This window comes from Myxocyprinus asiaticus, chromosome 5 (genome assembly GCF_019703515.2).
Source record: "Myxocyprinus asiaticus isolate MX2 ecotype Aquarium Trade chromosome 5, UBuf_Myxa_2, whole genome shotgun sequence".
NCBI lineage: Eukaryota > Metazoa > Chordata > Actinopteri > Cypriniformes > Catostomidae > Myxocyprinus > Myxocyprinus asiaticus.
Genome location: NC_059348.1, coordinates 5,567,983 through 5,585,338, shown reverse-complemented (window position 1 = coordinate 5,585,338; position 17,356 = coordinate 5,567,983). Strand labels below are relative to the sequence as shown.

The following is a 17,356-nucleotide window of genomic DNA, read 5'->3' as shown; positions in this document are numbered from 1 at the left end:
TGCTGCCTCATTTTCATCAACGAAGCTTGTGCTTGCAAATATCTGTTCAAATCAAATCAAATCACTTTTATTGTCACACAACCATATACACAAGTGCAATAGTGTGTGAAATTCTTGGGTGCAGTTCTGAGCAACATAGCAGTCGTGAAAGTGATGAGACATATACCAATTTACAATAAACATCAGATTAACACAACACAATTAAAGTCTAATATACACATAATTACACATAACACAATATACAAATAATAACATACACTGTACAGTATACAATACACAAAATACAATAAAAAAGTATATATAGAATGTACAGTAGGTTGTATTGTACTGTATTGACATTCAGGCTGTCGGTTGGTAGTAAGTTGTTAAGAGAGAATATAATATAATAATATAATTTATGACAGTCCGGTGTGAGATATAAGAGTAAGGGTAATAAAGTGCAGTGCTGATGTATTTTGATCGTGGGAGATCAAGAGTTCAAAAGTCTGATTGCTTGGGGGAAGAAGCTATCATGAAGTCGGCTGGTGCGGGTCCTGATGCTGCGATACCGCCTGCCTGATGGTAGCAGTGAGAACAGCCCATGGCTCGGGTGGCTGGAGTCTCTGATGATCCTCCGAGCTTTTATCACACACCGCCTGGTATATGTCCTGGAGGGAGGGAAGCTCACCTCCGATGATGTGTCTGGCAGTTCGCACCACCCTTTGCAGTGCTTTGTGGTTGTGGGTGGTGCTATTGCCGTACCAGGCGGAGATGCAGCCAGTCTCTACAGTGCAGGTGTAGAACCGTGTGAGGATGTGGCGGTTCATTCCAAACTTCCTCAGCCGTCTCAGGAAGAAGAGGCACTGATGAGCCTTCTTCACAACAGCTTCAGTGTGGATGGACCATGTGAGTTCCTCAGTGATGTGGACACCCAGGAACTTGAAGCTGCTGACTCTCTCCACTGGTGCTCCATTGATGGTGATGGGACTGTGTTCTCTGTCTTTTCTTCCGAAGTCCACCACAAGCTCCTTTGTCTTACTGACGTTGAGGGAGAGGTTGTGCTCCTGACACCAGTGTGTCAGTGTGTGCACCTCCTCTCTGTAGGCTGTTTCATCATTGTCAGTGATCAGACCTACCACCGTCGTGTCATCAGCAAACTTACTGATGGCATTGGAGCTGTGTGTTGCCACACAGTCATGTGTGTACAGAGAATACAAGAGTGGGCTGAGAACACATCCCTGCGGGGCTCCAGTGTTGAGGGTCAGTGATGAGGAGATGTTGCTGCCTATTCTAACCACCTGGCGTCTGCTTGACAGGAAGTCCAGGATCCAGCTGCACAGCGAGCTGTCTAAGCCCAGAGCCTGGAGTTTCTCATCAAGCTTGGAGGGCACTATGGTGTTGAATGCTGAGCTGTAGCGTACAAACAGCATTCTCACATAAGTGTTCTTTTTTTCCAGGTGGGAGAGAGCAGTGTGTATTGTAGATGCAATGGCATCATCAGTGGAGCGGTTGTTGCGGTAAGCAAACTGCAATAGGTCAAGTGAGAGAGGCAGCACTGAGCAGATGTAATCACTGATTAGTCTCTCAAAACATTTGCTGACGATGGGGGCAGAGCAACAGGACGCCAGTCATTTAAGCAAGTGATTTTGGATTGCTTTGGAACAGGCACAATGATGGACGTTTTAAAGCATGTGGGGACTACAGACAAAGAGAGGGAAAGGTTGAAAATGTCCGTAAAAACACCAGCCAGTTGGTTCGCACACACTCTGATGACGTGGCCCAGAATGCCGTCTGGACCCGCGGCTTTGCAGATATTCACCCGTCGGAAGGATTGGGTTACATCCGCTACAGAGGCTGAGAGTGAACTAACCTCTGTAGCTTTGGCCGCGAGAGCTCTCTCCGCGAGGGCGGTGTTATTTCCCTCAAAATGAGCATTAAAAGTATTTAGCTCATCCGGGAGAGAGGCAGCGGTGTTCATGGCGGAGTCTTTATTCCCTTTAAAGTCCGTGATGATATTAATTCCCTGCCACATGCTTCTAGAGTTGGTGGTGTTAAACTGTCCTTCAATCTTGTTCCTGTACTGGCGTTTTGCTGTTCTGTTTTCAGAGGGCATAACTGGCTTGTTTATGCTCCTCCGCATTCCCGGAATTAAAAGCGGAGGTCCGCACATTAAGTGCCGCGCGAACATCGCTATTAATCCATGGCTTCTGGTTCGGATAGATCCGTATTGTTTTGGTCGGAACGACGTCCTCTAAGCACTTTCTGATGAAACACGTTACGCTATCAGCGTAAAGCTCGATGTCGTCATCAGAGGCGGACCGGAACATCTCCCAGTCCATGTGATCAAAACAGTCTTGTAGCGTAGAGTCTGATTGGTCCGACCAGCACTGGATCGTTCTGAGGGTGGGTGCTTCCTGTTTCAGTTTCTGCCTGTAAGCGGGCAGAAGCAGAATAGAGGAGTGGTCCGATTTGCCAAATGGTGGGTGGGGGAGGGATTTGTAGCCATCCCGGAAGGGAGAGTAGCAATGGTCCAAAACCCGGTCTCCTCGTGTGTTAAAACTAATGTGTTGGTGGTATTTTGGTGCGACTGATTTGAAACTGGCTTAGTTAAAGTCCCCGGTCACAATGAACGCAGCCTCAGGGTGCGCGGTTTCCTGTTTGCTTATAATCCCATACATACAGTTCCTTGACTGTGCCCGGTCTGTGTCGGCTTGTGGCGGGATGTACACAGCTGTGATAATGACCGCTGTGAATTCCCTCAGTAGCCAGAATGGTCGACACAGGAGCATGAGAAATTCCAGATCAGGATCATAATAAGACTGAAATCACACGTCAGAATGTACAGTCCACAGTCCATAACTGCACCGAAGCAAGCATGTTTGTTGGCCTTCAAACATAAAGCAGCGGTATGTTTTATCTACTTTAAATCAAGTTTACAGGATTTACACCCATGGATTAGCAGTGTTATGGTGTCATGACAATCTAGTTCAAATACTGGATAACTTTACACAGACAAGGTTAGTATACTTGACTAGGGCTAGTCAACTTGTGGTGGCCATCATCTTTATTTGGCTGCAGCAGGGCTGCCTTATACCCTTCAGTTGCAAATTAAGATTAACATTGCTTACTGTCAACTTTGAGCCAGTAGAGAGCTTGACTGGCTGAAACTCTTCCCACATGAAGTGCAGTGGTATGGCTTCTCTCCAGTATGCACCCACTCATGTGCTTTCAGGTATCCTGACAAAGTGAAACCCTTTCCACACTGTGAGCACTTGTAAGGTTTTTCTCCAGTATGCAATCTCTCATGCGATTTTTAGGTGTCCTAATATAGTGAAACTCTTTCCACAATATGAAAACTTGTAAGTTTGTTCTCCAGTGTGGATTCTTTGGTGCACATTGAAATCACGTATTCTAGCAAAGACTTTACCACACTCTAAGCAGACATGAGTTTTTACATTGGTATGTGTTTTCATATGAGCTTTAAAACTGTCCAGTAGCTTTATTAAAAATAGTGCAGTAGCTGTATAAACCTGTGCTTGAGATGACTGTGATTCTCATCTCCTTGCATGTTGATCTCAGACACACTGAAGTTCTCGTGCTTGTACATGTATTAAATGGTTATTTTCTTTTAAAGCCGAATGTAACCTGCAACATTGAAACTCTTGTAGTGCACCAGTTGATTGACAGGTGAGGGGTGGGCCTTCACTGTGATCTGATCACAAAACGTTTTGGACCCTGTTTCCACCTGTATTTAGCATGGACCACTTGTGATCGGATCACCAAAAAACTTATCTCAATAACAGGTGGAAACGGGGTCAAAGTGAACTCCAATTTATTGGCAGAAAGCAACAGTGTCATGACAAATAAGGTTGTCCAATTTGATAAAAATGACCAACTTCTAAAAATCTAGTTAAAAAGTGCTTAGAAAATGTAGTCTTTGGATTCATAAATGTTTATTTATATTTCTTTTTTTAAAACACTGTGAAGACTTTAAAAATGTCATTCATTCATTAAACTTTTTTACGTTTTTTTTTTTTTTTCTCCCAAATACCATTTGTAAATACCACATAATTTTTGAGGAAAAGAATATCAAGAAGTTTTCCCAGGGTTACACCAAATGATTTGAACAAAATGTGCTTTCATAACATTTCAAAATATCTGGGGCCGTTTATATAAAACTTCTCAGAAATGCCCTTAAGAATAGTCTTAAGCTTTCACTTAAGTGGCAAAAAATTCTTAGCAAAAAGTAGGACTGGTGTAAGAGTAGGAACTTTTTATGAAGAAGCTAAAAGCAACTTTCAGCAATCAGCTATTTTTATTTTCTGTATATTAAACCACTAACATCTTGCCCAACATTCTCTTCCAAACAATATACAAATTCAAGGCTAAAAAAAAAAATCTAAACGTAAAAATGTTGCAATATACAGGTGCATCTCAATAAATTAGAATGTCGTGGAAAAGTTCATTTATTTCAGTAATTCAACTCAAATTGTGAAACTCGTGTATTAAATTTAATGCACACAGACTGAAGTAGTTTAAGTCTTTGGTTCTTTTAATTGTGATGATTTTGGCTCACATTGAACAAAAACCCACCAATTCACTATCTCAAAAAATTAGAATATGGTGACATGCCAATCAGCTAATGAACTCAAAACACCTGCAAAGTTTTCCTGAGCCTTCAAAATGGTCTCTCAGTTTGGTTCACTAGGCTACACAATCATGGGGAAGACTGCTGATCTGACAGTTGTCCAGAAGACAATCATTGACACCCTTCACAAGGAGGGTAAGCCACAAACATTCATTGCCAAAGAAGCTGGCTGTTCACAGAGTGCTGTGTCCAAGCATGTTAACAAAAAGTTGAGTGGAAGGAAAAAGTGTGGAAGAAAAAGATGCACAACCAACCAAGAGAACCGCAGCTTTATGAGGATTGTCAAGCAAAATCGATTCAAGAATTTGGGTGAACTTCACAAGGAATGGACTGAGGCTGGGGTCAAGGCATCAAGAGCCACCACACACAGACGTGTCAAGGAATTTGGCTACAGTTGTCGTATTCCTCTTGTTAAGCCACTCCTGAACCACAGACAACGTCAGAGGCGTCTTACCTGGGCTAAGGAGAAGAAGAACTGGACTGTTGCCCAGTGGTCCAAAGTCCTCTTTTCAGATGAGAGCAAGTTTTGTATTTCATTTGGAAACCAAGGTCCTAGAGTCTGGAGGAAGGGTGGAGAAGCTCATAGCCCAAGTTGCTTGAAGTCCAGTGTTAAGTTTCCACAGTCTGTGATGATTTGAGGTGCAGTGTCATCTGCTGGTGTTGGTCCATTGTGTTTTTTGAAAACCAAAGTCACTGCACCCGTTTACCAAGAAATTTTGGAGCACTTCATGCTTCCTTCTGCTGACCAGCTTTTTAAAGATGCTGATTTCATTTTCCAGCAGGATTTGGCACCTGCCCACACTGCCAAAAGCACCAAAAGTTGGTTAAATGACCATGGTGTTGGTGTGCTTGACTGGCCAGCAAACTCACCAGACCTGAACCCCATAGAGAATATATGGGGTATTGTCAAGAGGAAAATGAGAAACAAGAGACCAAAAAATGCAGATGAGCTGAAGGCCACTGTCAAAGAAACCTGGGCTTCCATACCATCTCAGCAGTGCCACAAACTGATCACCTCCATGCCACACCGAATTGAGGCAGTAATTAAAGCAAAAGGAGCCCCTACCAAGTATTTAGTACATGTACAGTAAATGAACATACTTTCCAGAAGGCCAACAATTCACTAAAAATGTTTTTTTTATTGGTCTGATGTATTCTAATTTTTTGAGATAGTGAATTGGTGGGTTTTTGTTCAATGTGAGCCAAAATCATCACAATTAAAAGAACCAAAGACTTAAACTACTTCAGTCTGTGTGCATTGAATTTATTTAATACACGAGTTTCACAATTTGAGTTGAATTACTGAAATAAATGAAATTTTCCACGGCATTCTAATTTATTGAGATGCACCTGTACATTGCATATGCTTTTCACATTATCAAAAACAAAAAACAAGCTTTTGTCCACAGCTTCAATGCGGAAGGACAATTTAAATCACTTAAAAGAAAATAATTAAAATCTGATTAACATTTTTATTCAAACACAGAAAAGCTAAACATAAATGCACAGAATCAACTTTTAACACCCACTTGGGTTGTGTCTCCATCCTCCGATTGGCATCGCCAGCAGGTGGGTGTGTCTTTAAGACCAAGCCTATACAATCTAGAGGGGGTCCAATAGAATCTATGTAAAATTTTGAATTGCATAAGGTGAACCCTTGCATCTCTAGATACAGACTTGACATTTTTAGAATCCTAGCCCACACTCCCTCCTCCAATACCAAGTTTAAATCTTTCTCCCATAATCTCTTGATAGAAGTTAGAGCTCCATCCCCCAGATTCTGAATTAACAGGGAGTAATACACTGATGCCTCATGACCTTTTCCAAAAGCAGTAATCACCTCTCCCAGAGTATCTGCCGCTTTAGGGGGGTGTATGCTAATCCCAAAAACAATACAGAGCAGGTGGCGCAGCTGTAAATACCTATAGAACTGAGATGTGGGAATCCCAAAATGTTGAACATTTTCAAACAATCTCAACACTACACTCTCATATAGGTCACAGAGTGTATTAACCCCCCTCACAATCCACTCTGACCAGCAGAAAGGGGACATATTAATACACAATTTTGGGTTCAGCCATATGCTTGATGCAACACTAAAATAAATGTCAGAATTAAACACTCTGGATGCTTTTGTCCATACCGAGTGCAAATGCGAGATAACGGGGTGTAACTTCTCCGATTAGTTTGATAGAAAGGCTTTGCAATGGCGAAATGGGGCAAGAACTTCCTGTTCAATACAAAACCAGGGAGGGGCTCTCTCAGGTGGAAGTGACCAATGAGCCAAATGTCTAAGACTGAATGCATAATAAAAAAACAAAATCTTGGGTAGGCCTAGCCCACCATTGTCAATCGACCTATGTAACTTATTAAAATGTAATCTAGGACGCTTACCATTCTAAATGAAGGTCTTCGCTATGCTATCAAATTGCTTGAAATAAGAGAGGGGAACATTTACAGGGAGAGACTGTAGCAGGTAGTTAAATTTTGGAATACAACTCATTTTAATAACATTAACCTTCCCAATCATAGATAAATGTAATGAAGCCCATCTGCCCACATCGCTCGAAAACATTTTTATTAAGGGACCAAAACTAACTCTAAATAAATCAGACAAATTTGCTGGGAATAAAATCCCCAAATACTTAATGCCCTGTTTGGGCCACTGGAAGTTGCCCGGCTGGAAAGCCGTTACTGGGCAGTACGCTGTCAGAGCCAAAGCTTCAAATTTAGACCAATTAACTCTGTATCCTGAAAACTTAGAAAAGGAATTAATAATTATGTGGAGGCAAGTCATAGATCTAGTGGGGTCGGAGACGAATAATAAAATATAATCTGCGTAAAGCAAAAGCTTATGCACCACACCTCCAGCCACCACCCCTGGAAAATCATCTTCCCTTCTTATCGCGGCTGCTAATGGTTCCAGGGCAAGACAGAACAATAATGGGGTAAGAGGGCAACCCTGCCGGACCCTGCCGAACACAATGCGAAGCGCTGTTGTGTTCTGCATCAAACAGTTGCTTGACAGTTGCAGCAAATGACAGCTGAGTGGAAACAATGCCCAAATGAAAGTGCAAATTTACAGAAGATTTGCACAAAAAATTCCCATGCTTTCGTCCAGGTCGAGATCCGTGGGAAGCAGAATGTATGACATTTAAAGCTGGCACTTATGTGTCAGTTGCTAATAAAGGTGCAAGTGATTTAGAAGCACACATTAGCTCTGCAAAGCATAAAGGGTCAGCAAAAGGTGAAAGTTCATCAGGTAAATTAACGGACTACTTTTTGCAACCAGGTAAATTTGTCATCACATTGCTTCATTTTGCATGGCCATTCAAAAAAATAGTAGTAGTTAATGAAGGTACACTCATGGCATCAAATATTTTATTTTAGTACATGGACATTCTAAAGAATGTTGGAAATTTTTATTTATTTATATACATGTATGTTATGCTAATAGAGTGTCTTTCTCACTGTATTAAAGTTTGCATTCATAGTAACACTCTTTTGAAACCTATTATTCCACCCCACCCCAATCCCCCGTGTTTCCTGACCGGGGATGCGTATTGAATCTGGGAGACCAAACAGGGGAATCCCCAGGCTGACGTCCCATATAACCAGGGCTTGAATTTAACACCCACCCACCCAACTCCATCACCCTTTCTAACCACTTTGACGGGTGGTCGCAGCTGAAGTAAATTTTATTTTATTCATCTCACGTTCAGTGCTTTATAAGCAGTAAATTTGCTTCCCCTGGGGAGAATGAAGCATGCTTTCTGTGAACCACAACAGCGCACATTGGTGTGCTCCAGAGATAAGATTGCAAGAGCTCTGGGACAGCGCTTAGCAAAACTTGCGTGATTCAGTCGGGCTTCACTCTATATCACGGCAGCCGGTGGAGACCACAAAACCTATGACACCCATTTTAATTCTACTGACAATCCTCTACTTTAAAGCACTATATGGAGGAAGTCAAACCTCTCAAACTGCTTGACAGCCCTAACATTAAACAGCACTGATGAGGTAAAAAGTGTGCCATGCATCAACATCGATAACAAGGTTTTTCAAATACACATCATCATCCAAATTAAAATGTTTTTACTGTAGTAACACTAACTGGTAACTGCTATAGATGCTATTTAATCAATTAGGACAAATCAATAAGACTTAATTTTTATTATTTCTAATTATTCTGTCATCATTCACTCACCTTTACCTTGATCCAAACCTGTAGGACCTTCTTCCATGAATGGAAAAAAGATTAATGTATTTTTCCATTTATGGAAAAAGGTGCAATGAAAGTGAATGGTGACTGAGTTCCATCTACCTAACATCTCCTTTTGTACTCCATGGAATTATGAACTGTGAAAGTTGTACTTAAAAATGTCTAAAAATGTTTAGGCTATTAGTTTTTCATAACAAATACTACAGTTTATTTTTTAGGAAGACTATTTACATGGACCTAACCATGATAATGAGGAGCTATCCATTTTCTGACCTGTGGTTATCAGGGATGCTCATGAGGGATGAAAAAGGCGGGACATTCACTGGTCCACGAACATGCAAATTTATTGAGGTAGAGACCCGCGAATCATTCAAGGCCAATTCCCCAGCCGGCAAACTCGACCTCCCCAGATACCATCATCCCATCCAACAGGGTGCTGGCGGCTGTGTTTTTGGAGATAGAGTCCAGAGTCCGGTCGGCTTTGCGCGACGTCACCATTCCCACGAACTGTCCAGAGAGTCTGTTGTTTGTTCCTGACTCAGTCCAAACACAGGTCCTTCAGTTTACCCCCATCCAATGGCAGTACAGTCATCCTGTCTGTGGTGGATCGGATCTCGAAGACGTCTCACTTTATTCCCCTCCCAAAATTACTTTAAGTGAGGGAGACAGCAGCAGTTGTCATGGATCATGCCTTCCGCATTCATGGTCTCCAAGGGGTCTCCGAAGGGTCCCCAATTTGTGTCAATGTTTTGGGCAGATTCCTGTCGACAGCTGGGGGCTACTGCAAGCTTATCATCTGGGTTTCATCCTCAGATGAATGGGCAGGTTGAAAGGGCTAATCAAGATTTTGAAAGGGTCCTGCATGGTATTGCGAAAACCGTTGACTTGGAGTTACAAATGAACCTGGGTTGAGTATGCTCATAATCCCCTTCCCATCTTGTCCATGGGTCTGTCACCCTTCCAGTGCGGTTAAGGCTACCAGCCCCCATTATTTCCCTCCCAAGAGTCTGATGCTGTTTTTCCGTCCGTGCACGCTTTTCTCCAGAGATGCTGTTGCACCTGGAGGGTCACCAGAGAAGCCCTTCTCCGGACTGGTGATTGGAAGGGGTTATTAGTATCTGGTAGACTGGGAGGGTTATAGTCCAGAGGAGAGATGTTGGCTCGGGACGTTCTGGATCACGCCCTCATCAGTGAGTTCCATCAACATCGTGGTCGATCTTCTGGGGATGCCAGAAAGTGTCCTAAAGGGGGTGTTGTCTGGTTTTTTCCTGTCTGTCTGTGTGTGATTAGCGTGTGACTGGCCGGCGTGATTAGCGTTTCTGTGGGAATACTTATTTGCGCCAATTATGAGTTAATTACCCTCACCTATTCCTCATTTCATCTCCCTATATATTCCCCCTCGTGTGTCACGTTCATCGCCAGATTGTTCAGTGTTTCCCTGTGGTTTGCTGTCTCGCCTCCCTGTCAGTCTTTTATTATTTTGTTCTGTTCTTTCACCCAGTTCCGTACCAGTTTGGATTATTGCCTGTTGAACTTACCTGTTTTTGGAATTATACTCACCTTTGGATTTCCTCAGTCGTTTGCCTACCATCTCATCCTTCTCTGCCCAGGTATCTTCCTGCCATCATCTCTTCCTCGATTCCACACTGCAGTCTGTGCCGGGTTTACCCATTATTGACTTTTCTCACCAGTTTACCTCTGTGTGTCATAAAGAACTGTAAACATTTCCCTCTGTATTTGAGTCCTTCTCTGCTACACACTCTGACACATGTAGTGCCTATTTAGTTTCACTTTCACAACTGAAAATGTCAGTTTATTATTGTGAAGATATGGATTTAGACACTAGAGCCTTATGGATTACTTATGTTTCCTTTATTTGATTTTTGGAGCTGAAAAGGTCTGATCACAATTCACTTGCATTAAAAGGACCAATAGAGCTGAAATATTCTTCTAAAAATCTTAATTTGTGTTCTGCAGTAGAAAGAAAGCCATACACATCTGGGATGGCATGAGGGTGAGTAAATCATTTATTTATTTATTTTTCACATCAATTTACACTCCATACCCCATAATGACAAAGACAAAAAACATTTATTTGATACATTTGCAAATTTATATAAAAAAAAACAAAAACAGAAATATCACACTGACATAACTATTCAGACCCTGAACTCAGTACTTAGTTGAAGCACTTTTGGCAGCGAATATAGCCTCAAGTCTTTTTGGGTATGATGCAACAAGCTTTGCACACCTGGATATGGGGATTTTCTGCCATTCTTCTCTGCAGATCGTCTCAAGCTTTGTCAGGTTGGATGTAGGGATGTGCGAGACTAGTTGACTAGTCGACTAAATGGTTCTGATGCTGCTAGTCGACACTGGAATTACTGGTCGGTTAATATTAAACTGATAATCATTTTTACACATTTACGTTTGGCTTTATATTTTTACAGAGGCTGCACTTAAATTACTGTCATATTAATGTTACATATTTTAAATAGAATTAATAATACAAATATTATTTAAAAAAGAGGATTTCTGGAGCAGATACAGAGTTTAATTTCACCTCAGGCTGCGCGTGCTTCTTCCCTCTCTCACTCGCAGCGCGCGAAGGAAAATGTCCTCTCGCTAGACAAGCAAACTCAGCAAAGTAGTTATGAAATCCCTTCGGTGGTGCGGGAATCGGATTTCCAAACGTTTGAACGTCCCTAAGGATGTTTTCACATTTGAGTCTTCTTTAAATCTGTGCATGCTTGTAGGTTATTTTTCCACTGAGCAGGCTTTTACAAGTGCAGGATAGACGTCTCAGGTGAGTCAAGTCCCGTCTTTCACCAGACCATGTCGACGGGTTAATTTTACTCATCAAAAATTTATGCTTTTGAATAAGTAGCCTAGAAAATAAGGCTAGGTATGCCATTTTTTTATCTGCTGATTAAGAAGGCTATTTTCAACAAGGTGCCCACTGCTTAACGTGTTAAACTATCTTTTATTCTGTGTGCACGTCACGTTAAGAATACATTAGGTTTATTGTAGGCTACATCACAGGCCTATTTTTTCTATCCTATAGCTACTTTTTTAAATGTATTTAGTTTTACATCGTAACTGTTATTGGTTGACGTTCTTTACTGAACAGCTGTCATATTAGATCAATGTCTAATGCAAGACTGCACGTCTTGAAATACGCGCAACTTTTCAGTGCATTTTTTCCTCTCTCATAGATTTGGCTTAGTCTACCTGTTAATTATTTTCAACAATGTCCTGACTGTGGTGATTTCCGTTTAGAGCAGGCTTTTAATGGTTGTTCCATTGTTCCTGCACTATTCATTCAATTGTTTTCAATAAATATGTCTATTAAATATTCGCTAATGTTGATTCAGTGAATGCATTTCATGTTCTATATTTAATGTACAACGATCATTCAAGGCAAGGACGTCACAGATAAATGCCCCTTTTCAGTGGAATTTAGGATCAGATTTGGAATAGATTAAGTATTTTAAATGGGTCGCATAAAAACATATATATATTTTTTTTTTACTGTTTTCTGAAGGTTGGTTTCTCATTAGAATAGTCCACTAGTCGGTTACAAAACTTCCATTTAAACGACAGTCAAATTAGTCATAGCGCACATCCCTAGTTGGATGGGAACCGTTGGTGGACAACCATTTTCAGGTCTCTCCAGAGATGTTCGATTGGGTTCAAGTCTGTGCTCTGGCTGGGCCAATCAAGGACATTCACAGAGTTGTCCCTAAGGCACTCTTGAATTGTCTTGGCTGTGTGTGCAGGGTCATTGTCCTGTTGGAAGGTGAACCTTCGGCCTAGTCTGAGGTCCTGAGTACTCTGGACCAGGTTTTCATTATGGATATCTCTGTATTTTGCCGTGTTCAGATTTCCTTCAACCCTGACCAGTCCCCCAGTCCCTGCCACTGAAAAACACACCCACAGCATGAAGCTACCACTACCATGCTTCACCGTTGGGATGGTATTGTGCAGGTGATGAGTGGTACCTGGCTTCCTCCAGACATGACGCTTGGAACTGAGGCCATACAGTTTAGTCTTCATTTAATCAGACTAGAGAATCTTGTTTCTTACAGTCTGACAGTCCTTTAGGTGATTTTTTGCAAATTCCAAGAGGAAATGCTTCCATCTGGCCACTCTACCATAAAGCACAGTGATGGTTGTCCTTCTTCAAGTTTCTCCCATCTCCACACATGATCTCTGGAGCTCAACCAGAGTGACCATCGGGTTACTGGTCACCTCTCTTACCAAGGCCCTTCTCCCCTTATTGCTCAGTTTGGCCAGGTGGCCAGCTCTAGGAAGAATCCTGGTTGTTCCAAACTTCCTCTATTTAAGTATTATGGAGGCCACTGTGCTCTTGGGAACCTTCAGTGCAGCCAAAATATTTGTTGTAGCCTTCCCCAGATCTGTGCCTCAACACAATCATGTCTCTGAACTCTGCAGGCAGTTCTTTTGACCTCGTGGCTTGGTTTTTGCTCTGATATGCATTTTCAGCTGTGAGACCTTATATAGACAGGTGTGTCCCTTTCCAAATCATGTCCAATCAATTTAATTTGCCACAGGTGGACTCCAATTAATGTGTAGAAACATCTCAAAGATGATCCAGAGAAATGGGATGTACCTGAGCTAAATTTCAAATGTCATAGCAAAGAGTCTGAATACTTATGTCAGTGTGATATTTAAGTTTTTTATATTAAATAAATTTGCAAAGTTATCAAAAATCTTTGCTTTGTCATTATGGGGTATGTAGTGTAGAAAAATTATTCAAAGCATTTTAGCAAAGGCTGCAACATAAAATGTGAAACAAAATTAAGGGGTCTGAATACTTTATGAATGCACTGTATATATATATATATATATATATACACACACACACACACACACACAGTTGTGCTCAAACGTTTGCATACCCTGGCAGAAATTGTGAAATTTTGCCATTGATTTTGAAAATATGACTGATCATGTCTTTTATTTAAAGATAGTGATCATATGAAGCCATTTATCATCACATAGTTGTCTGGCTCCTTTTTAAATCATAATGATAACAGAAATCACCCAAATGGCCCTGATCAAAAGTTTACATACCCTTGAATGTTTGGCCTTGTTACAGACACACAAGGTGACACACACAGGTTTAAATGGCAATTAAAGGTTAATTTCTCACACCTGTGGCTTTTTAAATTGCAATTAGTGTCTGTGTATAAATAGTCAATGAGTTTGTTAGCTCTCACGTGGATGCACTGAGCAGGCTAGATACTGAGCCATGGGGAGCAGAAAAGAACTGTCAAAAGACCTGCATAACGAGGTAATGGAACTTTATAAAGATAGAAAAGGATATAAAAAGATATCCAAATCCTTGAAAATGCCAGTCAGTACTGTTCAATCACTTATTAAGAAGTGGAAAATTCGGGGATCTCTTGATACAAAGCCAAGGTCAGGTAGACCAAGAAAGATTTCAGCCACACCTGCCAGAAGAATTGTTCAGGATACAAAGAAAAACCCACAGGTAACCTCAGGAGAAATACAGGCTGCTCTGGAAAAAGATGGTGTGGTTGTTTCAAGGAGCACAATACGACAATACTTGAACAAAAATGAGCTGCCTGGTCGAGTTGCCAGAAAGAAGCCTTTGTTGTGCCAATGCCACAAAAAAGCCTGGTTACAATATGCCTGACAACACCTTGACACGCCTGTCAAAAAAGACACTGTAATTTGGAGTGACGAGACCAAAATAGAGCTTTATGTTCACAACCATAAGTGCTATGTTTGGAGAGGGGTCAACAGGGCTTATAGTGAAAAGAATACCATCCCCACTGTGAAGCATGGTGGTGGCTCACTGATGTTTTGGGGGTGTGTGAGCTCTAAAGGCACGGAAAATCTAGGTAAAATTGATGGCAAGATGAATGCAGCATGTTATCAGAAAATACTGGTAGACAATTTGCATTCTTCTGCATGAAAGCTGTGCATGGGACGCTCTTGGACTTTCCAGCACGACAATGACCCTAAGCACAAGGCCAAGTTGACCCTCCAGTGGTTACAGCAGAAAAAGGTGAAGGTTCTGGAGTGGCCATCACAGTCTCCTGACCTTTGCATGACCTGGAGGCATTTTGCCAAGACGAATGGGCAGCTATACTACCTGCAAGAATTTGGGGCCTCACAGACAACTATTACAAAAGACTGCACGCTGTCATTGATGCTAAAGGGGGCAATGCACAGTATTAAGAACTAAGGGTATGCAGACTTTTGAACAGGGGTCATTTCATTTTCTTTGTTGCCATGTTTTGTTTTATGATTGTGCCATTCTGTTATAACCTACAGTTGAATATGAATCCCATAAAAAATAAAAGAAATGTGTTTTGCCTGCTCACTCATGTTTTCTTTTTAAAATGGTACATATATTACCAATTCTCCAAGGGTATACAAACTTTTGAGCACAACTGTATGTATACACACACACACACACACACACACACACCGGCGGCCAAAAGTTTGGAATAATGTACAGATTTTTCTGTTTCGGAAGGAAATTACTAATTTCATTCACCAAAGTGGCATTCAACTGATCACAAAGTCCTCTCACAAAGTTATTTTCAATATCATAATGTATGAAACAGTTACATTAAAATCAGTTTATGTGTAGAGTCTAAATTTTCCTTAATGCCGACAGAGAGAGTTACTGTTGCGCATAAAACATGTTCAAAACAATGCAAGGAATGCAAAAAACAAACAAAACAAAAAAAAAACACTAAAAAAGCAGGGTCACTTGGCGTGTCATGTCCCACACAATAGAGGCGGTAGAGCAGTTGTTTGGTACAGGGGCCACATCGGGCTTCAAAGGGATTCACACAAACTGAAAATTCTCTCATCATTTACTCACCCTTATACCGTCTCGGATGTGTATGACTTTCTTCTGCAGAACACAAATTAAGATTTTTAGAAGAATATTTCAGCTCTTTTGGTCCATACAGTGCAAGTGAATGGGTGCCAAAATTTTGAAGCTCATAGGTGACACATAAATCAGCATAAAAGTAGCTAATCCATGTGACTCCAGTGGTTAAATCCATGTCTTCAGAAGAGATATGATAGGTGTGGGTGAGAAACAGATCAATATTTAAGTCAATTTTTACTAAAAATTCTCCTCCCTGCTCAGTCAATCTCCCCTTTAACTTTCACTTTCTTCTTCTTTTGTTTTTGGTGATTCACATTCTTCATGCATATTGCCATCTACTGGGCAGGGTGAAGAATTTCTAGCAAAAATGGACTTAAATATTGGTCTGTTTCTCACCCACACCTATCATATCACTTCTGAAGGCATGGATTTAACCACTGGAGTCATATGGATTAGGCTACTTTTATGCTGCATTTATGTGCTTTTTGGAGCGTCAACATTTTGGCATCCATTCACTTGTATTGCATGGGCCTACAGAAATATTCTTCTAAAAATCTTAATTTGTTTTCTTCTGAAGAAAGAAAGTAATACACATCTGGGATGGCATGAGGGTGAGTAAATGATGAGAGAACTTTCATTTTTGAGTGAACTATTTCTTTAAGTAGCACATGGGGGGGCCACGTTGGCCTCCTTTTGAGATACAGTGTTCAACATTGATTTAGTTCTTGCATCTTTTAAGCCCAGCAATAGTTGTGTTCTCATTCTAATGCATGATGCACAATTTTCTTAAGTTTGCGACTGGTGGAATGTTCTGCCTGAAGTATTGCTCTGCAAATGTAGATCTTTATAAAGGCTAAGCATAATTATAAATTATTTTATCATCTCTACTTTCCTGGTAATTTATTATACAAATTAACACACTCTCTACATCTGGGGTCGGTATTAATTACCAATGGTCAGTCATTTTTGACTGTGAAAACAACAGGTGTAACAAAGTGGAAAAAAAATAAAAATAAAAAAAAATAATAATAATAAAGTGTTTTCAGATATCATATGTGATCAAAGTCAAAGAATTATATTCCAATTTGATTAAGTAAAAAAAAAAAAAAAAAACGTCCGGGTTAAAATGACAGTTCTGTATCTGTCATTTGTTTCAGGCTGCATATTCAATAAAATCATGCTTTCTGACTTATTCTAAGAATGAAATCCACACGAGATAAATAAATAAATTAAATTTAAAAAAGAAGAAGCTTTAAAATGACACTTAATGTTGAAAAGGGTGCTGATCCATGCACTAAACATAACATGCCATCAATAGAAGCCATCACATTATCAGTAAAGACCCACAGGGACCATTATAGTTTCCACTAAAACCAAAACAGTATTTTTAAGCCAGGGGTTCATTTAATAATTAAATTATTAACAATTCGTGCTCTCTGGGGTCTGACGTAGTTTAATTTGGGAACTCCTATTGTTTAAGCCACGTTAAGCGTTTTCCACGACAAGCGGTTCAGAATGTCCACTCCGAGATGCTGTTGTATGACGTCACGGAAACATGGCGGCGCTCTGAGAGATTTGCAGAGTCCTGATAAACATTCACTTTTAAGCA

The 17,356-nt window shown here is 40.8% G+C and overlaps 1 long non-coding RNA gene across 1 annotated transcript in view; it reads right to left on the bottom strand.

The window, feature by feature from the left end:
- The window catches only part of LOC127440933 (uncharacterized), a 218,904-nt gene that overhangs the window by 122,894 nt on the left and 78,654 nt on the right, over positions 1–17,356 (bottom strand). The window contains exon 2 of the long non-coding RNA XR_007897243.1: positions 14,028–14,154. This is a non-coding gene — a long non-coding RNA (uncharacterized LOC127440933). The remainder of the gene's footprint in view (positions 1–14,027; positions 14,155–17,356) is intronic.